The following is a 26,399-nucleotide window of genomic DNA, read 5'->3' as shown; positions in this document are numbered from 1 at the left end:
TTTTCCCCTGAAAATGGCATCAACAAAGGGTTTGCGGTGCTAAACTCAGCAGCTTCCCAGCTTTCAGGAACAGGCAGACTTGAATCAGAAAACCCAATTTTTCAACACAATTTTGGCATTTTACTGGGGCATACCCCATTTGTGCAATTTTTTGTGCTTTCAGCCTCCTTCCAGTCAGTGACAGGAATGGTCATGAAACCAATGCTGGATCCCAGAAACCTAAACATTTCTGGAAAGTAGACAAAATTCTGAATTCAGCAAGGGGTCATTTGTGTAGATCCTACAAGGGTTTCCTACAGAAAATAACAGCTGAAAAAGAAAAATATTGAAATGGAGGTGAAAAAACCATCAATTTTTCTCTACGTTTTACTCTGTAACTTTTCCCTGCAATGTCAGATTATCGAAAGCAATATACCGTTACGTCTGCTGGACTCCTCTGGTTGCGGGGATATATAGGGTTTGTAGGTTCATCAAGAACCCGAGGAACCCAGAGCCAATAAATGAGCTGCACCCTGCAGTGCGTTTTCATTCTATACCGGGTATACAGCAATTCATTTGCTGAAATATAAGGAGTAAAAAATTGCTATCAAGAAAACCTTTGCATTTCCAAAAAGGGCACAAGATAAGGTGTTGAGGAGCAGTGGTTATTTGCACATCTCTGAATTCCGGGGTGACCATAGTAGCACGTGAATTACAGGGAATTTCTCAAATAGATGTCTTTTTTACACACTCTCCTATATTTGGAAGGAAAAAATGTAGAGAAAGACAAGGGGCAATAGTACTTGTTTTGCTAATCTATGTTCCCCCAAGTCTCCCGATAAAAATGGTACCTCACTTGTGTGGGTAGGCCTAGCACCCGCGACAGGATATGCCCCAAAACACAACGTGGACACATCACAGAAAACAGAGCTGTTTTTAGCAAAGTGACTACCTGTAGATTTTGGCATCTAGCTCAGCTGCCACCTAGGGAAACCTACCAAACCTGTACATTTCTGAAAACTAGAGACCTAGGGGAATCCAAGGAGGGGTGACTTGTGTGGCTCGGACCAGGTTCTGTTACCCAGAATCCTTTGCAAACCTCAAAATTTGGCTAAAAAAACACATGTTCCTCACATTTCTGTGGCAGAAAGTTCTGGAATCTGAGAGGAGCCACAAATTTCCTTCCACCCAGCGTTCCCCCACGTCTCCCGATAAAAATTATACCTCACTTGTGTGGGTAGGCCTAGCACCCGCAACAGGATATGCCCCAAAACACAACGTGGACACATCACAGAAAACAGAGCTGTTTTTAGCAAAGTGACTACATATAGATTTTGGCCTCTAGCTCAGCCGCCACCTAGGGAAACCTACCAAACCTGTGCATTTCTGAAAACTAGAGACCTAGGGGAATCCAAGGAGGGGTGACTTGTGTGGCTCAGACCAGGTTCTGTTACCCAGAATCCTTTGCAAACCTCAAAATTTGGCTAAAAAAACACATGTTCCTCACATTTCTGTGGCAGAAAGTTCTGGAATCTGAGAGGAGCCACAAATTTCCTTCCACCCAGCGTTCCCCCACGTCTCCCGATAAAAATGATACCTCACTTGTGTGGGTAGGCCTAGCGCCCGCGACAGGATATGCCCCAAAACACAACGTGGACATATCACAGAAAACAGAGCTGTTTTTAGCAAAGTGACTACCTGTAGATTTTGGCCTCTAGCTCAGCCGCCACCTAGGAAAACCTACCAAACCTGTGCATTTCTGAAAACTAGAGACCTAGGGGAATCCAAGGAGGGGTGACTTGCGGGGCTCGGACCAGGTTCTGTTACCCAGAATCCTTTGCAAACCTCAAAATTTGGCTAAAAAAACACATGTTCCTCACATTTCTGTGGCAGAAAGTTCTGGAATCTGAGAGGAGCCACAAATTTCCTTCTACCCAGCGTTCCCCCAAGTCTCCCGATAAAAATGATACCTCACTTGCGTGGGTAGGCCTAGCGCCGGCGACAGGAAACACCCCAAAGCGCAACGTGGACACATCCTAAATTTTGGAAAAAAACAGAGGTGTTTTTTGCGAGGTGCCTACCTGTAGATTTTGGCCTCTAGCTCAGCCGGCACCTAGGGAAACCTACCAAACCTGTGCATTTCTGAAAACTAGAGACCTAGGGGAATCCAAGGAGGGGTGACTTGCGGGGCTCGGACCAGGTTCTGTTACCCAGAATCCTTTGCAAACCTCAAAATTTGGCTAAAAATACACATGTTACTCATATTTCTGTGGCAGAAAGTTCTGGAATCTGAGAGGAGCCACAAATTTCCTTCTACCCAGCGTTCCCCCAAGTCTCCCGATAAAAATGATACCTCACTTGCGTGGGTAGGCCTAGCGCCGGCGACAGGAAACACCCCAAAGCGCAACGTGGACACATCCTAAATTTTGGAAAAAAACAGAGGTGTTTTTTGCGAAGTGCCTACCTGTAGATTTTGGCCTCTAGCTCAGCCGGCACCTAGGGAAACCTACCAAACCTGTGCATTTCTGAAAACTAGAGACCTAGGGGAATCCAAGGAGGGGTGACTTGCGGGGCTCGGACCAGGTTCTGTTACCCAGAATCCTTTGCAAACCTCAAAATTTGGCTAAAAATACACATGTTACTCATATTTCTGTGGCAGAAAGTTCTGGAATCTGAGAGGAGCCACAAATTTCCTTCTACCCAGCGTTCCCCCAAGTCTCCCGATAAAAATGATACCTCACTTGCGTGGGTAGGCCTAGCGCCGGCGACAGGAAACACCCCAAAGCGCAACGTGGACACATCCTAAATTTTGGAAAAAAACAGAGGTGTTTTTTGCGAAGTGCCTACCTGTAGATTTTGGCCTCTAGCTCAGCCGGCACCTAGGGAAACCTACCAAACCTGTGCATTTCTGAAAACTAGAGACCTAGGGGAATCCAAGGAGGGGTGACTTGCGGGGCTCGGACCAGGTTCTGTTACCCAGAATCCTTTGCAAACCTCAAAATTTGGCTAAAAATACACATGTTACTCATATTTCTGTGGCAGAAAGTGCTGGAATCTGAGAGGAGCCACAAATTTCCTTCTACCCAGCGTTCCCCCAAGTCTCCCAATAAAAATGATACCTCACTTGCGTGGGTAGGCCTAGCGCCGGCGACAGGAAACACCCCAAAGCGCAACGTGGACACATCCTAAATTTTGGAAAAAAACAGAGGTGTTTTTTGCGAAGTGCCTACCTGTAGATTTTGGCCTCTAGCTCAGCCGGCACCTAGGGAAACCTACCAAACCTGTGCATTTCTGAAAACTAGAGACCTAGGGGAATCCAAGGAGGGGTGACTTGCGGGGCTCGGACCAGGTTCTGTTACCCAGAATCCTTTGCAAACCTCAAAATTTGGCTAAAAAAACACATGTTACTCACATTTCTGTGGCAGAAAGTTCTGGAATCTGAGAGGAGCCACAAATTTCCTTCTACCCAGCGTTATCCCAAGTCTCCCGATAAAAATGATACCTCACTTGTGTGGGTAGGACTAGCGCCCACGAAAGGAAAGGGCCCAAAACACAACGTGGACACATCAATTTTTTTTATAAAAAGCAGTGCCTACCTGTGGATTTTGGCCTGTAGCTCAGCCGACACCTGAGGAAACCTAGCAAACCAGTGCATTTTTGAAAACTAGAAACCCAGGGGAATCCAAGATGGGGTGACTTGCGGGGCTCTGACCAGGTTATGTTACCCAGAATCCTTTGCAAACATCAAAATTTGGCCCAAAAAACACTTTTTCCTCTCATTTCGGTGACAGAAAGTTCTGGAATCTGAGAGGAGCCACAAATTTCCTTCCACCCAGCGTTCCCCTAAGTCTCTCGATAAAAATGGTACATCACTTCTGTGGGTAGGCCTAGCGCCCACAAAAGGAAATGGCCCAAAACACAACGTGGACACAACATATTTTTTCACAGAAAACAGAGGTGTTTTTTGCAAGGTGCCTACCTGTGGTGTTTGGCCTGTAGCTCAGCCGGCCCCAGGGGGGGGGGGGCAGAAATGACCTAAAATAAATTTGCCCCCCCAACCCCCACCCTCCCCCGCCGGGAGCGACCCTTGCCTACGGGGTCGCTCCCCCTGCGTGACATTGGCACCAAAAAACAAATCCCCGGTGCCTAGTGGTTTCTGCCCCCTTGGGGGCAGGTTGACCTAAACTCAGCCAATCGGCCCCCAAGGGGGGCAGAAATGGCCTAAATACAATTTGTCCCCCAGGGGAGCGACTTTTGCCTGATGGGTCGCTCCCCATCTCTAAAAAAAAAAAAAAAAGAAAAAAAAAAAGAAAAAAAAGAAAAATTCCACTGGCGCCTAGAGGTTTCTGCCCCCCCCCCCCCGGGGGCAGATCGGCCTAATAATAGGCCGATCTGCCCCCCGGGGGGGCAGAAATGGCCTAAAATAAATTTGCCCCCCAACACCCACCCCCCCCCCGGGAGCGACCCTTGCCTACGGGGTCGCTCCCCCTGCGTGACATTGGCGCCAAAAAACAAATCCCCGGTGCCTAGTGGTTTTTGCCCCCTTGGGGGCAGATTGACCTAAAATTGGCAAGCAATCCGGCTTTTGAAACCCTCGGAGGGACTTCAAAGGGAAGGAAATACTTTTCCTTCCCTTTGAAGCCCCTCCGGGCCTCCCAAGTGATTGAAAAAGAAATGCTTTTGCATTTCTTTTTCAATCGCGCTGGAAGCAGAGCTTCCAGCGCGACGAGGGAGGCCCCTGTGACACATCAGCGCGCGCGCGCACGCTGACGTCACAGGGGGGGTGGGGGGGTCGGGGGTGGGAGGGGAAGGTCTTCCCCTTCCATCCCCGACTTGGGGGGGGAAGGGGGGTGCACGGGGGGCGCGCTAGCGCGCCCCCAAGTTCCCCTGTGCCATGGACGAGATGATCTCGTCCAAGGCACAGGGGAACTGTAGCCTTGGACGAGATCATCTCGTCCAAGGCACAGAAGAGGTTAAAAAATGATATTATTTACAACAATAGTATTGAAAACTAAATTAACAACACAGATATTATTGAAAACAACATTGCTTACCTAAGAAATCTATATTCTTGCTAACAATGTTTCTACATCACAATCACAAAGTTAATAACTTGCTATATATGCAGCTCCATATTTCTGATCCAATATTTTGTCCTAAAACATTGGTGTTATAGGCAAGCAGAGTCTATGCTTGTGAGTCATGTAATAGGGTGGTCTCACAGATTGCGGCCTTGCTTGATCAAGAGGGGCATCCAAAAGTGCTACTCTCACAGTGGTAGGAGGTTACTGCCTTTACCAGGAGCAGAGCAGCATGACTGCAGTACTAGCAGCATACTGTGTAGTGACTTGTAGGAATGAACAGGTCCATAGTAGCCTGTGTCACTGGTGTGGGGCCTACAGGATCACTTACTTTTTTAACATTTTACTGCTGTGTGTTTAACTCACACCTTGGACTACATCTGTTAGGTGTGAAGTGCTACTCAGTGCATGAGTCATGACTCTGCACTGGCTGTCTGTGTTCCTGGGACAGGTACAGTATAAGGTTAGAGCAGTACTGTGCTGTGCATGCATGGTGAATTAATGTAATGAGTGTATGGTAAGCCTAGGTGTGCCTGGTGAAGGCAAAAGGAGGTGGAGGAATCCCCCAGACAGATTTGTATATTTCTGCAATCCTGTGAGCTGGATGGGACACAATGGAGAAGGAAGAGAGAGACTCCCTCTATATGCGTCAAACAGTATTCTTAGATTCAGCGAGAGGTCACTAGAAAGGGGCTGGACACATCTTAGGAAGGAGGTGGGACAGATAAGAGAAGCATGAAGAGTAGGGCTAGGAGCCCAGGATTAACTTTTTGATGTACATATTAATATGGCCGACATCCAGGTCCTTATCCTGAACTGTGATGTAGGACTATCAGCTTTGGAGTCTCTCCTGCTGTGACAGACAGCCTTTCAAGAGGAAGAGGGAGAGGAGAAGAATATATTTTAAAAGAAGTAGAACCCCAACATAAGACTTCAAAGACTCAGACCCCAAATCACACTTGGTTTCTGGAAATTGACTATAAGAAGGGAGGGTTGGGACGCCAAAAATTGTTAACTGTCAAGCACCTAGGAGGGCTTTATGAGGAGTGGGATCTCTGCAAGTTTTCTACCTGAGATTAGGACTGGGCACCATGCCATGCTAGTCTCCCTGCTGGGTGAGGAGAAATCACCCAGAATAACCAGGCATCCCTCCTCTTTAGCAACAGCATTAACCTGCTTGCCAAGACCAGTGTTCCCTGTGAGGAAGATGAGAGCATTGGAGAGAGTGAGGTCCAGTGGGTAGCCGTGTCGAGTAGATTCCTGGTGCGAAGTGTGAGGAGGCAACTGCTGAACGATTTGGGTCATTGCTTGTGTGCACATTCATGTTGGCAACCCCCATATGCAAGGTGAGGGCCGCCATAAAGATAGCAATGGTACAGGTTCCTTGCGGAAAGGATGAAGCCTGTACAGCACTGTTATAGTGTCTCTCACATGCCCAGAGGGGCTCCTGCAGAAGATACTGCCTGTTAAAGAGGGCTGGAGCAAGTGTCAGACTGTACTGGTGACCTTGTATGCCAGGAGGAGCAGCCGTGGTGTAGAATGCTGTGGTGTGAGGGATGACGCATTGGGTGGCAGTGGTGTAACAACATTCTATGCTACGACGGGCTGCAGGAAACAACTGCACCTTGCAGATCCGGCCAGAGCCTGAGAACTGTGAACCAAGATGACCCGTGCATAATAAGCAGCAATGAGAACTGCAGCTGACCCTGTGGGCTTATTAAAGAAGCAATGGATGCATCACCTCACTACAGGGATTAAGATCAGAAGCATCAGAATCAACCCCTCCTCCTGGAGAATTCTGAAACGTACGCAGCAGGAGAAGCATAGAAAAACACTCTGAATTCTGCAGGAGCAGACTGTATAGACCCAGAGGAGAGGCTGAGCGTACTGAGTGCTGCTGGGACTCCAGACATGCAGCTGACTTACCAAACAGGACTGGAGCTGTAAAACTGACCACTGGTGGGGCATTCTCCAAGATGCTGGTGCTTCCTCTCTGCCAGAGTGGGAAAGACTGAGGATAGGCCTATCGGGTACCGGGAGGCTCTCTGCTAAGAGTGCTGTGGTGCCACAACACTTTTAAGCGAACTCTTGAGCTAAGGTGGGCAAGTGAGCATTCCCTGTATGTGGCCACCAGTGAATAGGAAATTAACCCGATTACATTGCAAGTAGTTGGAGGTAAAGGGATTTGCCACTGAAACACTTCAGCCCAGACACCATTTAAATATGTTGTAATCTATAAATGTTATTTTTTTGCATGAATAGAGGTAGAAATAAAATACTTCGTTTATTCTAAACATATGAGTCATGTTCACTAATCTGTGACCATACTCCCCCCGCAGGACCCTTAGACTACACATTCACATCTACTGCTGGTAGTCAAGTACAGAAGTGGTGCTTTGCCCAGTTGCTCAGGATCAATAGTAATTCAGGCAATGGTACATCAGGAGAAAAAGGTCTCAAACCTGACCCTGGTTGGGTCCAGTAACCCCTGTGTGCCCTGTGCCCTCTGAAAGGGGTTTCGACAAGGTCTATTTTAAAAAATATTGAAAACCCAAGTCAGTAGTGAAGTCAATTGTCTCATAAATATGTAGTGAAAGTAACATTTAGTAATTGGCATTTGCCCTCCTCCAGCAAACCAGCCGCCGCTCTTAATGTGGTGAGAAATTCCTTCAATGAGCCACAGAATTGACCACTTTGATTGACATATCAAACTGAAGGGGAAGAGATAACTCCTTTGAGCCCAGCTGGTCATTCAGGACGGGAGCTGTGGCCTCACATGTTAGAATAACAGTATCACATTCTGTAATAGAGAGCTGTCTGAGACACTTTAAATGGCTGTGCCACTGAAAGTGACCAAACAGGCCAATAACACAATTCTTGCATATCCCATTTGCCTCACGGCAATGTGGAACTACTGAAAAAGTAATAGAGCCTGAAGTAACCACTACCCACAACTTAGTGCAAATCATAAATGTGCAACCCCAAGCCCCACTCCTCAGAACTCTTCCTGGAGCTGCAGAAGAACAGAAGTGGAGTGGACCTGTTGGTAGAGAGCTGTGTGGAAGCCTGAAGGACCAGGAAGTGGGCACCAAGGGGGAGGTGGCTGACCTCCTATGTGCTCACAGGGATGCAAAAATCTGTAAGATGCCTTTTCACTAACGGAAGGTGTTTGAAAATGGGTTATTGACAAGGGTAGGTAAGTACCTACACTTAGCAATAGGCCACTAACCTCTACTTAGGTCCGGTTAGGTCTCAATAAATTAAACCTAGCTCAACCCTTGGTAGCTTGGCAACGAGCGACAAGGTTTAACAAAGGAGATAAAGCGTAAAGATCACAAAACAGTTATTAAATAAAACACAGACAACAGTTGAAAAATCCAAAAGTGATTTATTAAAATGGGAAATATTTCTAGAATTAAAATGACACCAAAACAAATAGAATCGGATAAAGGGAACCGGAGATATGATTTTTTAGAGAATTAATGCGTTCTAGCACTTAGAAACAAATAGCCCCAATCTGGTCATCTGGTCGCACCCCGACCGGGGCAAAGTCAAAGTTTAAGGCCGTCCGCGATGGAGCCCTGCTCAGCTACAGCCCGTGGGAGGCCTCCGTCAAAAGTGTACCTTCAGGCTTAGGCGTTTTCTTGAAGATTTTCTTCAGCGGGACCAAGTCGCCAGTCCAATCCGACCTCCTGGAACTCTTCCTCGGATAAGCATTGCGAGAGCCCTCGGTGGATATTTTTAGCTTTGAACTTAGTTGTTTTTTCAAGATGAAAATCCTTCGACCAGGGCAAACCTGAATCTTGATCTGAAGTCCTTGGAGCCCTCTTCAGATACACTGCCTGTGAGATCCTGGACAACTTTCTACGTTCAGACTTAGTCACTTTTTTGGAGATTTTCTTCACCAGGACGAACTTGCAAGTCGCCTAGAGTTGCTGCGGCAGTCGGAACGTTTATGGAGCTTTTTTCAAAAAGTTCTCCAAACTTCAGCCAGGCTGCCAGAGGCTGGCCAATCAGAGCAGAGCACAACAGGGCTGAAGTTGGCAACTTTTTAGGTAGAGTATAAAACTCTTTACCTGAACAAGTTATATTAAATCCAACAATTGTAAGTTGTGGGATTTATTATAACAATTAATTAAATACCAAACTTGAGGTATCTGACACTTAAGGAGACTTTATGAATTAAAATAAAGTCTCCCCATTCTAGCCTATGGAGGCCATTCACTTCAATGAGGGAAAAACTAATTTGGCAGTTTTACCTCACCAGGTCTTTTAAAAATATTTTATAAGGTCTCTGCTTATGGTTACATGGCACTCAACCGTAGGGGCACATAGGGCACACCTTAGAGGTGACTTATATGTAGAAAATAAGGTAGTTTAAGATTTTGGAAGTACTTTTAATTCCAAAGTCAAATTTGCATGTAACTTTAGTTTAAAAGCAGCCAGCAAGAAAGGCCTGCCTTTACAATGACACTGGGCACCTCAGCAGTGCACCTATGGGTACACTACCTATGCTGGGGTCTCTAAACCTACATGCCATACCATGTACTAGGGACTTATAGGTAGGTTAATATTTCCTATTATAATTCGCCTAATTTGCATATCCACTTTACACAGAGCACTGGGACTGGTAAGTAGTACCCAGGGCACAGGCAAGAGTCAGTAACCATCAGTATCTGTCCAAAAGGTTTGGGGGTGACTAGGGCAAAAAGGAGCACTTTCTTACAGAAGGCCACAGCAGTTTTGTGGCAACTAGACCTGGGCTGGACTTTTCTTTTGACATCTATCAGATACCCAGAGAGTCTTTAAGTGCCTTCCCTGTGGTCCTGGCAGCCTTAGAAGTGTACTCCTGTGGTATTTGGACACCATGCTGGAAGAAAGAAGACTCATGACTTATGGTGGAAGAAGAGGACTCAAGGTCTCCTGACTGCTGTTAGCGGGAACTGCTCTCCAGGGGTCAAGTGCCTAGCAGCTTTGTGTAGAACAAAGATGGGCTTCTTTCCTGTCTAAGATGCAAATTCACTGGGCAAACCTCTGCACTGTGCCCACATTCTCCAGAGGTAGAAAGAATGAGTAAGTCCCACATTCTTGAACTACTTGTCAGAATAATTCTGGTCAGTCCTACAGCTCCCAGATTTCTCTGTCATATGAACCACATGTGTAATATACATGTTTGCATTGTCTCTCAATGTGCACAATAGCTGTAGTCCTGTATTAAATCTGAAAACATTCAAAGGCTAAAAACACTGTTTCTAAATGTAACATGCCAGCAACACCCCAGGGTTTCCGATTTTCCCCAGTAGGTATTACTAAGGTACAGGAATATATGTTTATGTTGTTTTGAAAAGTGAATAGGTGACCTTTGGAAAATCAAGTGCAGGCTATGGGAGGGATGCCACTGTGTTTGATTTGAGCTGTGGCAGTGCTTTCCCACTATGCAAGCATATGCATATAGAGAACCAACCATGTTTTAATTAGTGTTAAACTTTTTCAACTTTGATAGCTTGGCCTGTAAGTTAGAGCTATTGAGTGTAACAAATAATCAAAACAACTTTATACTTAGAGGCAGTGCCCCAGAAAACTTAAGTAAGAAATGAGCCATTGAATGAGGAAAAAAGCTAATACCGAGAAATATGAACAGAGTTTGCAGAAATTACACACCAATAACATCTCCAATTGAAACACTGCTTTAAAAGTGAAATGAATATAGAAAAATAGCCATACATTTGAATTTGTCAGACATCCAACCTGGACCATGGCACTTCTATTGTATTAGCTACAACTTTTGAGCAATTTTCTGCTTCGCATTTTTTCTAACTATGTAGTTGGCCAGATATGTCATGTGGGAGTCATTAGGTTTTGCTAAAGATAGGGTTGTGAAAACTATCAATGGACAGCAGGACTAAGGGGCCGATTACAAGTTCGGCGGATGGGAAGACCCGTCTGCTGAACTTCTGATGGGGAGGTTGCTGCCACACTGAGGAAACCAAGGTTTCCGTCCGTCAGCCCAGCGGTAAAGTGGCAGCAGCACCCTCGTAAAAAACACTGTCTGCAGAGCAGACAGTGCACATTACAGGGGTGCTGGGCAGGGGTACCCCTGCACTGCCCATACCATGGCGATGGGCAGTGAAGAGTCTCCCCTGTGGCCCCCTAAAACTGTTCTCCACCAGACTTTTCATGGCGGTAAAACCACCAAGAAAAGGCTGGTGGAGAACCAGGATGTAATCAGCAGGGCAGCACTGAGTTCAGCACTGCCCTGGATGATTCCAACCTGCACCAGTCAGCCCATCTGGAACATTGTTCCCAGCTAAGACAGTGGTTGTTAGGGTGTTCGACCACCAAACTCTTAATTTGGTGATCGGACCACCAAACCAGTGGTGGTCATATCCGCCACCACGAGTCTGGTGGCCTATTGACCACTGCCTCATAATGAGGCCCTAAGTGAGGTTGTGGAGCCCATCTCTGAAACAACCCTTTACAACAGAGCCTTTACCACGCAATGCTTTTACCATGCAGGTAAGTATTTTTTTACTTTTCCACACATTCCATCCCTTACTATATATATATATATATATATATAGCTAAATATATATATACATATATATATATATATATGTATATATATATATTTATGCATATAAGCAAATAACGTTGCACTCCCGGAACCAGTTCTCAGAATTGTTTTATTCAGCCAAACACAAGTGCCCTGACCACCGATGTGTTTCGACCACTAAGGTCTTGATCATGGATGGAGAGACCATGCAATGACAGTCTCTCTCTCTCTCTCGCCTATCCCAATATGTGATGGAAGTGAGACAGAGAGAGATAGGAATGGGGAGGGGGAGTCTCATGGCCGCCGCGTCCTCACCATGCACTGCTGAATACCCAACAAACTACTGTTGATAGGACCACTGCCTGCTCTGAAAAATGTTTTGCGCCCCCATTCACAAAGGGGAAGGGGTCTCTTGGGGATCTGTTCCCATTTGCAAATGGTTACCACCAACTTGAAGTTGGTGGTAACTGTGAATGTTTTGTTACCACTTTCACGGTCAAAAAAACATTTATACATGCCAGTGCTATTCAGTTTTAGGATGGGACACCCTAAACACGCCCCTTCCTAATACCGAATTGCAAAAGCAAAATGTGATTCAGTAACAAGTTACCAAATCACAATTTTCCTTTTGTACATTGCAAAATGCATTTTACCAGTCGGAAACGGCTTGATGGGGTGTTTGTGACCAGCAAAATGATTTATGCATCTGGCCTCTAATTTCTATAGAAAAAGCATTTATTTAGTTGCCTACGTCTTTGGCGCTGGTTGATGAATCTTCATGAAATTTTACCAAAAGAATTTCAACAGAGAAACAGTGGCGCGTCATTTATCAGCTGCGTTGCAGAAGGTTCATCAAAAATGTCCTTGCATGGCATTCCTTGTGTGGATTTCAGCTCTTGTTTTGACAGCTTTACCTTTCAAGAGCCCAGGGACTGGATAGGGCACCACTTGGCAGGGCAGGAGTCTCAGCAGAGAGTCCAGGTGCTGGCAGAGGAAGTCTTTGATGGCCCTGAGATTTCAAAACAGGAGGCAAGCTTAGGTCAAGCCTTGGAGATTCTTATTCAAGCAGGAATGCACAACAAAGTCTAGTCTATTTCCCCTTTCACAGGCAGAAGCAGAAACTGCAGGATAGCCCCCAATGCACAGTCACAGGCAGGGGCAGCACTTCCCCTCAGCTCTTCAAATCTTCTACTTGGCAAAGGTTCCTCTTGGTTCCAGAAGTGATATAAAAATCTGTGGTTTTGGGGTCAAGTACTTATACCCCTCTCTGCCTTTGTAGTAGGCAAACTTCAAGTGAAAGTCTTTGTTGTTCACAAGATCCTGCCTTGCCCAGGCCAGGCCCCAGACACACACCAGAGGGTCGGCGACTGCATTGTGTGAGGCCAGGCACAACCCATTCAGGTGTAAATGACCACTCCTCCCTCCCCTCCAGCTTAGATGGCTCATCAGGATTTGCAGGCTACACCCCAGCTCCCTTTGTGTCACTGTCTAGAGGAGATTCACAAAAATCCCACCTGTGAGTCTGACCCAGATAGGGAACCCACAAACAGGCAGAGTCACAGACTGGTTAAAGCAAGAAAATGACTACTTTCTAAAAGTGGCATTTTCAAACACACAATCTAAAAAACAACTTCACTAACAGATGTATTTTTAAATTGTGAGTTCAGAGACCCCAAGTTCCATATAGCTATATATAGTTTTGCTAACAACGCTGGTGCTGTTTGACACATTTTTACAAACTTTTCAAAACTAGGGGTGGCCAGATATGTGATGTGGGAGTCCATGGGCTTTGCTCAGTTGACAACAGGACTAAAAGCCTCAGCCTCATTACGAGGCTAGTGGTCACAAGAGCTCCAGCCTCGCAGTTGCAGTCAGACCGATGCAGCTGTTGCAGTCTGAACACCAAGTTACAACCTTATTCTCCACCAGCGTTTTCTTGGTGGTTTCACCACCAAGAAAAGGCTTGCGGAGAACAGGTGCTGGGGGCCACTGGGTGGCCCCTGCACTGCCCATGCACATGGCATGGGCAGTGCAGGACCCCACTGCCCACACCGTCGGAATGCGCACTGTCTGCTTTGCAGACAGTATCCATTCCAAGGGTGCTGGTCGGCCCTCTCTGTGCTACAAGATAGTGCTCAGCTCCTTTTAGGGAGCCGAGTGCTATCTCGTAGCACTGTTCCCACCGGTCAGACCACTGGGAATGCTCTATTCCAGGGTATCCTCAAGGAAGCCAGGTCTGACCGGCGGGAATCTGGTAACAGGGTGGGGGGATGCTGTGACCTCCAAGCCTGTAATGAGCCTCTTTATAAGGCTGTGGAATCCATCCCAGAAAGACCCCTTAAGAATGGAGTCTTTACCACACAATTCTTTTACTATGCAGATAAATATTAGTTACTTTACTACACATTCCTTAAATATGCAGGAAAGGTGATAGATTGATGGATAGGTAGGTAGATAGATAGATACATAGATATAGTTTTGCTAATAACTTTTGTGCCATTTGACGAACCTTCATGAAACTTTCAAAACTAGTTTGCCACTCGTGTCAGCTGCTGCCTTCAAAGTTTTAGAGTCATTCATCTATCGGGTGAGAAGAAAAAGGCGGTCCGAAAACGCATTTTCCCAATGCAATTTGACATGGAGATTTTAGACACAGGACTGAAGCCTGAACCGCTGAACAGAAATACACCAAATTGGGAAGAAAGCTAGATCTTGGTTCAAAAAGAGTGCCTTTTTAAATTTTGTTCAAATCTGTTAAGTTGTTTTGGCGTTAATAAAGGAAAAATGAAATTTAGATATTTAGGGACACGAAAGGTCTGCAAATCAGACAAATTTCATGCTGGGATCTAATAGGAGAAATGTCCCCTGTGTGAATTTATGGGGCAGGGCTATGAGAGACCCTGACTCATTGGCTGTTGAAATGTTAGAAATTAAGTGGCTGCCATTACTGTTGCCTGTAAAAAGGCATGCGGTTCCCTATGTGTAGAGAAGAGGTGTCTAAGGGATAACTACAGTGAAATAAATTAATTTGTATTATTTTTAACTAATTTGTATGATGTTGCAGGACTATTGTGGGATTGTAGATGGTAAAAAAGAGTAGATGGGTTCTCCACACTCTTCTAGTAGGAATACATATTGGGGGACATTCCGACCCCGGCGGTCCTTGACCGCCGGGGCCGGGGTCGGCGGGAGCACCGCCAACAGGCTGGCGGTGCCCCGCAGGGTATTCTGACCGCGGCGGTTTGGCCGCGGTCAGAAGAGGAAAACCGGCGGTCTCCCGCCGGTTTTCCGCTGCCCTCCGGAATCCTCCATGGCGGCGCAGCTTGCTGCGCCGCCATGGGGATTCCGACACCCCATACCTCCATCCTGTTCCTGGCGGTTCGCCCGCCAGGAACAGGATGGCGGTATGGGGTGTCGTGGGGCCCCTGCCATCCCATGCTTTGCAGACACTGAAATACGCGACGGGTGCCACTGCACCCGTCGCACATACTCCACTCCGCCGGCTCCATTCGGAGCCGGCATCCTCATGGAGGGGTGTTTCCCACTGGGCTGGCGGGCGGCCTTTTGGCGGTCGCCCGCCAGCCCAGTGGGAAACCCAGAATACCCGCAGCGGTCTTTTGACCGCGCAGCAGTATTCTGGCGGTTCCCTGCGGGCGGCTCCCGCCACCCGCCGGGGTCAGAATGACCCCCATTGTGTTTGTTTTTAAGAGAGAGAAAATATATAAGAGGTAGGTGCCGTGATGAGTAGATGATTAGGTGGTTAATTCCTATGGGGTTTGTTTGAGCTTGTGTGCATCTTGCGAGACTCGCATAGAAAATTATTGGTAGGTGGAGAAGTTAAAAAAAGGGCGAAGGCTGAACCATTAGTTACTATTTTTATTCATTGGTGGAAGAAAGGCTGTGATGTGACTGGGTGCGGAACCCGAGATAGATCAGTTTGTTCTTGGTGCTTTGGATCAGAAAGTAGTCAATTTAGTTGTGATCAGCAGAACTAAATATATCTGGAGGTGAAAGAGTTTGGTGTCCCACGGACCACTTCCTACCCTTAAAAAAGAAATAGAAATGTTTAATTTTTCTTTTTCAAATGCACCCGATTTTCCTTGAAGGAAAACAGGTTAAATTTTTAAAAAAGCCATGGTGGTGTGCTTTCCCCAGCAGGCCACCAACCCTGTGTTATTGCCCATTCCCAATGGGTTGCAAATTGCGACCTGCCTTATGATTATTGATGAACCATTGGGAATCACTAAATGTGTCTGTGACACATTAATATATTTCCTTTTGCAACTATCTAATTTTGAGTCACATAAATTCACAGTTTGTAACAACAGTAAATAGTCGTACATCTGGTCCATTGTGTCTATTGTTGTAATGCAAGACAGACTTCTGATGATATAGACAATTTCAACTCCATACTGTACTTGTACATCGGTCATACTGGGGAGAGCTGTGACCAGAGAGGTAAGCCACTTTTTATATCCTAATTTGCACACTCATCATCCAAGAGCCAGGCCAGTCTCTCTCCACACTATGCTATGCAGAATTATCATACAAGAGACTTGTGTTAGGAAACAGGGTAGTTTCTCCTCATTCCTAATTTCCTGCTATGTATACAAGTTAGAGTGAGAGAAGGAATGTGTAGAGAGGTAATTTTTTTTCAAACCCTACTAAAGACACCTCTCACCCTGATACGATATGTTAGTGGACAGGTCACTCCTTCTCAGACAGCACTGAATATTGCTAGCACAGAGGCCACTGCTTTACTACATCATACTGCACATCCATAGTGTCCTGGAGTTAAGTGTTAGATAGAAAAGACAATGTTACCCTACATACTACTGTATATGTCTGTCTTGCTGGGATGAGCTGTGAATGGATAGGCAAATCCATTCCCACACCTTAATATATATGTTTTTTTTCCCTGGGGAGAGGTCTCGTTGGGGAGGACAGTTTGTGTAATGCTTACTATAGAAGAGTGAGGTCTCACATGTGAGGTGTGTACCTTTCCCACAATACTATGCCTACTATTGAGCCTGGGGAAAGATACTCATGGAGAGGTAGTGTCTTTTTACACCCTACCATATAGACTGATTACTTTCATGCAAGGTCTCATTGGAGAGGCGAATCTCTCCACATAGTCTAGTAGGAGGTTTATATTGCAATGAAGAATACTGTCAATTCATCCTCTATAGTAATTTTTGATCTAGGGCATACAGATTATACATATTACAAAAGGATATGTTCACTTAAAATGCTAGTTCAAAAGTACGATCTCAGGAGCTGCTTGCAAGCACAAAGCAGCAAACACTGCCCCCTCGTGTTGGACACATTGGACAGGGCACTTAGCTCTTGCCAGATACTCACAAGAGTCACCTATGATATCTGAGAGCATCATGGCTCTTGCAAATGTCTTGCAAGAGTCACCAGGAAGGGAAAATAGTGTAACATAGTACAAAAAACATACATATTGAAAGTATAGTGTAGCTTTGAGAAGAGCTTTTTTAATTACATTTTGTTGTGTTTTTAACATTTTTAACTTTTTTGTATTTTTTTTTTTAAACAAGAAACTGGAAATAAAAAAATAAAAAAATGTGTCTCCTTCAAAACAAAGAAAAGAAAAAAACAGGAAAGAAACAGTTTTTAAAAGTAATGCATAGGTCAGCATTTATGATCTTGGACAAGATTGTCCTGTACAGCTGTCCCTTTCTCCATACGCACCAAAAATGGTTTTGGCTTGAGTGTTGAGAACCTGGGCAGGCAGAGTGTCATGAGGTCATGAAGCTGAAAAAGATGTAGACACCCCTGAGGACTTATCAAGCTCTACAGCATGGGTTAACTCAGCCTGAGCAAGGAGGTGAGGGTGCATAGCCCTCAAATGTCACCACATCCCAGTAGTACTCATGAGGTATTGCTTGTTCTTGCTGCCCCTGCTGAACTATTTTTGCATATTTTATATATGACAGATTTAGCAGATACTTTTTGTCACACCAGGCCTCATTTAAAAAAATTGCCACACCAAGGGTTTTCTTGAGTGGCTGAGGAGGCTGAGTTGTAGAATCAGAGCCAAGCTGTCCACCTGAATCTAAGGATGACATTCTGGTGCTAGAAAATCAGCAATATCAGAGAGCTAGCCAAAAGGTCTTACCACAGCATCACCCAATTGCTAAATGAAACAACAAGGAAGGAATCTTTCTTTTCTAAATAAATGCACCCATATGAACCAATCACAATTCTTCCTTGGGCTATCTTTCCTCTTTCCATTGTCTTGCAAGAGGCTCATGAGAACATAAAATCAGAGAACTTTCTTTATATACCTGGGTATTGGGAATGAGGTCCCTGTGGCCAACAATTGCTCAGGGAGGGGGGCACATACTGCCTCCTTCCAATATAAAAAAAACCTCAAAAGAATTGCCAAATCCTGCCAGCATCCAGGATGGGTGTGGGCAGGGGAGCCACCAGGACCAAACAGCCATAAGGCTTCTCTTGCAGCCCCCAACAAAAATAAAAAGTGATGGGTGTTCCAGATGAGCCCGGAACACTTATCATAATAATAACCAAATCTAAAATTTGAAAAAAATGAGTAATGAATAAAGTAGCATGAGCCATTCATTTAATACTCACTGCTTCTAGCAAGGAGTGCCCCATGATGCGCTAGGGCTAGTTTCAAGTACAAAGGGGCATATTTACAAAGAACTGGAACAGTGTAGTGCTACGCCAAAATTGCCAGCACAGCACTGCTGTCAGTTCTGAAATGCATGGATGCACCCTATTAACAAAAATATGGCACACCCCTGTGTTTCCCCTAATGTTGGAGCTAAATTTACCTGCCAGCACCAATTCAGGCATCCTTGCACCATAGTGCAAGGGTGTCCGCGTTGAAGAGAATGATTGTTTATGTGCAGGATGATGATTTGGCACTTCTGTGTGTGCTTCAAAATGCAGCACACATATAAGTAGCAAATATTCATTAGTGAATGATTGTTTAAGTGCATTAAGGGACACCTTCCTGTACATAAGGAATCATTCATGGCCTTTTGCTCTCTCCATGCATGCAGCAGAATGCAACACACATAAAAAAGCAAAGACGAGGAGAAATAAAAGTATTTCTCCTCATTGCACCATGCTAACACCCCCCCTGGGGTGGCCTTAGTTTTTGGTGCTGCCTCAGATTTCCATTTTCTTGTAAATCTGGGGCAGCATCAAAAGAAATGGGTATTGCTGTTGAATACCCACAGCAACATCCATTGCATACCCATGTGCAGCAGAAAACTGCGTCGGGCCCATATTTAGAAGGCGGCATTAAGCCACAAAAAGTGGCTTAGCACCACTTTGTAAATACAGTGCAGAGCACAGCGCCACTGCAGAGTCACAAAAAGTTATGTTCCAGTGGTACTAAAGGCTTGTAAATATGCTCCATAGTTTCTTGCTGGCGGTGCTCCTAGAATAGGCAGGGGCACCACCAAATATTTTTTTAATGTTGGGGCTGCAGGGAGTACAGCAGCCCCCAGGGACATTAAAAATAAACTAAGCCCCTCATTATGAGTCTAGCGGTCCTAGAACCGCCAGACTTGCGGTGGCGGTCGAAACCACCACCAATGTGGTGGTCCAGCCTCCACATTATGACCATGGTGAAAGTGCCAAGGTCAGACTGCCGGCACTGCCACTTCTCCTCTACTTGAGGGGCTGGCAGTGCTGGGGGTCCTAATCCGCCACAGCAGCGCTGCCCTGGGGATTACGAGTTCCCTCTCTGCCAGCTTTTACATGGTGGTTTCACTGCCATGTAAAAGCTTGCTGGGACAGGTCACTGGGGGCTCCGTGAGGCCACTGCATTGCCAATACACTTGGCATGTGCAGTGCTGGGGCCCCCATGGCCAGCTCCGTCATGCTTTTCACTGTCAGCTTTGCAGTATGGAAAAAGCGTGACGGGTGCTTCTGCACCCGACGCACAACAACAATGCCACTGGCTCTATTAAGAGCCGGCGCCAATGTTGTTGGATGTTTCCTGCTGGGCCAGTGGGAAACTCTTAATAGCCCTCGCGGTTTTCTGACTGCACTGCTTCGGCGGACGGGCGTTTCTGTCCACCGAAGTCAGAATGAGGTCCTAAGTCTCCTGTATCATTAATTTGATGACTCCAGGAGAGCTTGTCTTTTTTTTATAAAAGCACTCCAAGCTGGAATGGTATGCTCTTCAGCTGAAGAATGAGGACCTATAGTGGTTGTTTCTATGCCTGCACTTTGTGCCCTTAAAATTTTTAAAAGAGTGACAACATTTTCTTTTTCAAAAATGCTTTATGACAATCACTTTTATTAAATATTGTAATATGGGGATTTATGAACTATACATTTGATAACAGATATTGGAGACTTTTTGACAAACTCAGCATGTCTCCCTTACATAAAATGAACCTTTCATATTGTTAGGGAGAACAAGGTTGTGGGTGGGCCATCAGCCAGTCCCTGCACCCATCTGCCCACTATGAGGGCATGTGCCTAACTCCCCATTGTGCACAGCCAAAGGCTGTGCTCTGTGGGGGGTGGGGCACAAATGGTGATGGGACAGAAGTCAGGCCCTGGAACAACCCCACACCATGCACGGCCAAAGGCTATGCACAGCAGGTAGGTGGGCACTAGTGGGGGGCTGGCTGAGGTCCTGGCCTCTGTGTCCAAACCCACACCATGCATGACGATAGGCGTCTTACTTTACAATAAAAAAGACACAAACTTTTGCTGAAAAAAGCCCAAAGATTAGTTTATGTTATTTTTAAGTACTTTAATAATATTTTACCTTGCATTAAAAAAAAACTGAAAATTCATTGCAAAAACAAAGGTTAAAGAAATGTTATAGACAGGTGAACATTTCAGTTAGGATACCCTGTTTTAAAGAAACAAAATCACTCAAATTCACCAGTTGCACCAGGGGATTTCCTTCTTTTTGATTTTTGTTCTGGCTGCTCAGGAAGAGCTACCAAAGCAGCCTGGCTTTTTTTTTTGTAATGACAATCAGAAGACAGGGTGCACCAATATCATTATATTCAGAAGTAAATGTAAAACGAGTCAAAGGGCTTGTTTCACTTTCACTGTATCAGTGCTTGTGGGGCATACTTCAGCCCCCGAGTGCTGATTGTCTTGGGAGAGGTATAATTGGAAACAAAGTCTCTCCACCTTGAAATGGTATCACTTTTCAGTGGATACCTGCCCTGGATCACCAAAGGAGAGTGATTCCCAAGCAGGCATTCACCCACTAGAAAACAGAGAATTTGGACAGCAGCCTCTTGGGCAAGGGCTTGTGCTCTCACACCTCATATTTAACTCTTCCTGCCGCCCCAAGGGTTGTTGGGGTTATTGCATATAAAAAAACTTAGGAGGTGGGCTGCCCATCACAGGCATGGCCCTGCCTCCACCCCTAAGAAATGTGATGATAGCCTTCCTGCCTCCCCGTGGGTGGATACAGTGATTACCCCCAGTTTACCCCCCACAGTGGACAGAAACCCCACTAGAAACCAGGGAACAAAATGTAGGCCTCAGAACTGACCACCATGGGAATGGCCATGACCCCACCTCATAAGGGCACAATGTTTTGCCCCTTTGGGGGACGGACTGGGGCAATCACCCGAAATTCCCCCCCCCCCAGTTAGCAGAAAGATCAATAGGCTCCAGGGACTGTATTTATTCCATATTTTTATGAGGGGCGAGAACCCTTGGGAATGTATATGTGCTCTCTCCCACCCCATGGCCCAATAGACGTTCTGCCCACCTGGGGAATGGATAGAGGTATTCATCCCCAATCTGCCCCGCCACCTCCTGGGGCAGAAAGCCCACTAAACACAGGGCATTGCAAAACAGAGCTAAAACAAACAAAAGTAAGGTGAGGCCTACCCTGGCATTGAGCCACACCTCCACCCCAGAAGGGGTCCACTGGGAGCTTGTAGGAGGCTTGTCCTGATTGGGGAGGTTTGTCAAATGATGATCCTTGTGGGAAGGTAGAAATAAAGTTGTGCAGGTGTTGCACCCTGATTTCTCCCATTTGGGTGAGGTTGTGGCAAATGCCAGAATGCAACACATGCACTGCTTTATTTTGCCCCAGAGACAAAATCCCTGGTGTCAAGACCCCAGGGGCAAGTTTGAGGCAACCACCCCAATTTAGACAAACCTATAACCTAGACCCCCAGAACCAGGCAGGGGTTTCCCTTCAGTTTGTCACTGAGGGAGGATGTGATGGAAACTTCCAGAATCTACAGGAATCCACAAAAATCCTATCACCCATGATTACAGAACTTGTGTTGATAAAAGCTCTAGTGACCACAACAGGAATGGGTCAAACCAAGGTCAACAAGAGTTTCCTTGCAAGGGCTCTCTATGACCATGGTTTGATCTGTTCTTGTTGCAGACACTAGTCCAAGGTACAGCCTTTTTTCAGCACAAGTAGGGTAATGCTGGGTGGTAGGAAGTTTGTGGATTCCTGTGGGTTGCAGAGGTTTCCATCAGAGAAATGTGAGAAAAATGTATTTAATTTTTAACCAAAGTATGAGATTTACAAGGGCTTCTTGGTAAAGGTACCAAGTGAAAGCGATGCAAGCCACACACCTGGATTGTCTCCTGGTTGTCTAGTTTAAAAAAATGTCTGGCTGAACTAAGGTCCAAAATCCACAGCTACCCACTTTGGAAAAATGTTATAGTTTCTAGTGGAAAAATGTGATGTATACATGTTGCATTTTGGGGCACTTCCTGTTGCAGGCATTACACCTACCCACACAAGTGAGGGACCTTTGTTATTGGGGGATTTAGGGGAATTCTAGGTGAAATGAAGTTTGTGGCTCTCCACAGATTCCAAAACTTTTCATCACAGAAATGTGAGGAAAATTAGTTTTTGTACTCAAGGTTTGAGGTTTGCAAGGGATTCTGGGTAAAAACACCTGGTGAGAGCCATACAAGTAATCCCACCCCTAAAGTCCCTCATGTGTCAAAATATGTAAGTTTGCTAGATTTCCCTCTGTGCCAGATACCTAGGGCCCACAATCCACAGCTACCTACCTTGCAAAAAAGGGCATTTTTGAGTGGAAAAATTTGATGTATCCATGCTGTTTTTTAAGCCATTTCCTGTCACGCACACTAGCCTACCCACAGAAGTGAGGTACCATTATTATCCAAAGGCTTGGCGATGACTGGGTGGAATGAAGTTTGTGGTTTTCCATACTTTCCAGAATCCAAATCCACCCCACTCTGGATGCCTCTAGGTGTCTAGATTTAAAAAATGTGCAATTTTTCTGGGTTTCCCTAGGTGGCAGCTAAGCCAAGCCCCAAAATCCACAGCTATCCACTTTGTAGAAAAAGAAAAAGATGTGTTTTAAGTGGAAAAATGTTATGCATCTATGTTGTGTTTTGGGCTGCTTCCTGTCATGGACACCCAGACAAGTGAGGCACCATTTGTATTAGAACACATGCATGAGAATAGAATATTATCACATTTGTTATTACATCTTGGATATTTTGTACGTGTGTCTTCCAAATGTAAACCAGTGTGTAAGATATAAGACATTTAAAACAAAATACCCTCGAAATCATTTGCTAGTATGGGTACACACATATTCGGAGATGTACAACTATACACTGCTCCTAAACTCCATATTGTGTGCCCATTTTAGAATAAAAAAAGTGTTCTTCACACCCATTTTTCACTTTATGTATTTGACCATATGAATTAGTCTATGCTCAGTACACAATGAAAATCTATTATACGGTACAGCTCAGTTGTTGACTCTGGGTACATTAGATTCTCAGAGAACATACAAACCCTAAATATCCCTGCAACCAGAAGGTTTAGTGCACATAATGGTATACTGCTTTTGTAAATCGCCCAATGTGACAAAAACTTATAGATGAAAATTACGCCTGGGCAGAGCCCACAGAGAACTGCTCTGCAGAATTCCACAGAGTGCAAACAAAAAACTATGCAAGATTATGCAGAACTCCGTGAGCAGGCAGAATTGGTTGTGTGTCCATGTCTGCCCGTTCACACTGCTTTTTTACGTCAGTGGTGCAAAGCTCGCTTCCAAACTGCAAAAGCTGCTCAAATGGCACCATGTGGTCCGAATGGGCTTGGCCATTTTGTTTTACCTGATTTCCTGTAGTGTGCTGGGCCTGTTTTCCAATCCTAATTAAATCTGTGAAGTCCCCCTCCTATCTCACTCACCAACCCCTCATTTACCTTTATTTTATTGCTGTGTGTCTTTGTGTTTGTGCATATTTCGTTTTTTCTTGTGTGACTTTTTTGTACATTTTCTGTTTTCATCTTTACTTCCTTATTTCTTCCATTCTTCTTGTCATTCCTTATTTTTCCTATTTATTTTTCTTCCACGTAGCACCATGGCAGAGCATGGGCGTAAAACAGTGAGCGATGGTGCTAGTGTGGCTGCTAGCTGCATACCTTGCGGTCGGTGACACCGCTGAGGGGTGAGGCCCACTCCATTTTCTGAGACAAAGGTGGCCGCCATTGTTTTTTATGTGCCGCCACACCTCCTCCCTATGCTGGCAGCAGGTGGCAGCCTTGGAATGGCTGCGCCATGCACAAGCAATGACTGCTGTAGGGGAGCGTACACTGGTGTGTGCGCTGGTATACTAGGGTCCAGCACATCCAACAACAATTAGCACACCACTGGGTGGACATAATGAACTGCGAACAGGACCTGCTTAACCTGCTGGGCTTCAGGGCTTGGTGAGTACTTATTTATTTATTGTTTTCTATAGTGCTAATATTTTTTTCAAATAGTATGCTGCTCACGCTCAGCAATAAGTTAAGTTTACGTTACAGCAAATAGTTTCAACTAGCCTGGTGCTCAGCACTAAGTTAAGTTTACGTTACAGCAAATAGTTTCAACCAGCCAGGTGCTCAGCACTACCTAATCGTATTCACCAGTGCTTCTTAGGGCTGATTATTTCAGAAACCATGCAAGATAGTGGTAGTAGTAGCAATAATAGTGAGTTAGCATTCTCTGTGCATTTCTTTATGTAACTCATACAGACCCTATCACAGTCTCCCAGTGATGTGTCTTATATATCCATGCATTGAAGAGGGAGACTGAGTTGGCACACTAAAGGGGGTTGAGAAGCACTGATCCTTTGTTGAAATGCATTGGTAGTTCTAAATGTAGTTAGGTTTAGGAAATTTGGAATAAGGCTTAGGTTTTAGAAATTAAGAATAGGTCAACTTGATACTAGTACTATAGGTGATTTAATTTTGAAAAGTGCAATGTTACTGTGTTTGCCTGTCAAAATATTTTTTGAGTTATTAGCTGTAATGCTAATCACATGTTTTATCTTCTTTATTTCTTACCTTAGTACGCAAGGGCAAGAAGAGGGCTTTGGAGGTAGGTCAGGGAGCCAAGGATGCCACCACCAGTGCTGCAACTGATGGATCTGCTGGCTCCAGTACGTCTTCCTCTTAACATATTATTATTATTTCTCTAGGTTTTACCTCTCCCCATTTAGAATATTTTTTTCTTTTTTTTGCTGTGCCTGTTTCTTTTTTTTTCCAACTCCTCTGCCTTCTATATAAGGTATGGTAAATTCTTGTTACCCCTGCATTTTTCTAGTTTTTTAAAAATATTTCATGTTTCTTTGGTTGACCTCCTCCTGTCTCTACTAGTCTGCAGCTTTCTTCTGCTTTGTTAGCAGGCTTTCCCTCTCTCCTTATATATCTTGTGTACTGGTACTGTAGGACTGAGAGAACAGATTTTAGGACAGGTACTCAACAGTGAAGATTGCATGCACAAGTAAGCTATGCTATGCATGTTTGTTGAGAAGGATTTGTTTTTGCTAATGCTCAAACAGTAAAACAAGAGTGGACATGGTCATGGTGGACACTCCCCCCAAATGGTGTGTTGTGTGTATTATAATTTATCCAGTGGAATGCAATACAAGCAAATTCAATGACAGTGCAACATGGCTGGAAAGTAGTATGAGGAAAGTCACATTGTGTTTGCCAGCCAAGACCACATGTCCTTCATTTACCAGTTATTTCACCCCTTCATTGCACTTCAGTGTCTCAGATTCATCATAGCTCTGTCCCTCCATTACAAAACATTTTTGGTTAGCTTGACTAACTGGCTTTTCTGACCTTGTTTCCCAACAAAATCCCGAAAGTGATATTTTTGATAGAAGAAGAACTGTAGTGATATATTGTGATGCTATTTTGTTGAATTTATTCAAAACACAATAATAAGGGGAGGTTTATTTGGCATGTAAAATGTGTAATGCTACACAGACCATCAGTGCCGGGACCAGCAGCAGTGCCAATGCACCAGACACAGTGGCAGTTGGAGGCGGAGAACCAGCGGCAGCAGGGTCAGACGTTGTTAAGTCACATTTCTTGCTTATTGACAATTACTAGTAAACTCACTGCAATGGTATCTTGAACTCCCTGCTTTAGCAGCTATGGCAGGGGATGAGCTCTTTATGGCCTCTTCTATCTGCAACTCAGCAGACAAAACTTCATATTGAATGCTGAAAATGATGGGTTGATGGAAAAGACGGATGGAAGATTAAAAGAAAGGACGGGTGCAATAGTATGTGAGTGAAAGGATGAGAGGAGATGCATGGGTGGGTTAAAGGATGGATGGACAAAATGTTATATTGATGAAAGTATGTCTTGGTGGGTGAAGGGTAGATGGGTAAAAATAGGCTCAGGTGGGTTAAAGAATGGGTGGATGAGTGAAAGGATATGTGGGTAAATGGGAGGAAGGTGAATGGGTGAACAGGTGGATGGATGGGTGGATATATGAATGGATAGATTG

This window comes from Pleurodeles waltl, chromosome 3_1 (genome assembly GCF_031143425.1).
Source record: "Pleurodeles waltl isolate 20211129_DDA chromosome 3_1, aPleWal1.hap1.20221129, whole genome shotgun sequence".
NCBI lineage: Eukaryota > Metazoa > Chordata > Amphibia > Caudata > Salamandridae > Pleurodeles > Pleurodeles waltl.
Note: the sequence above shows the minus strand (reverse complement) of the source record.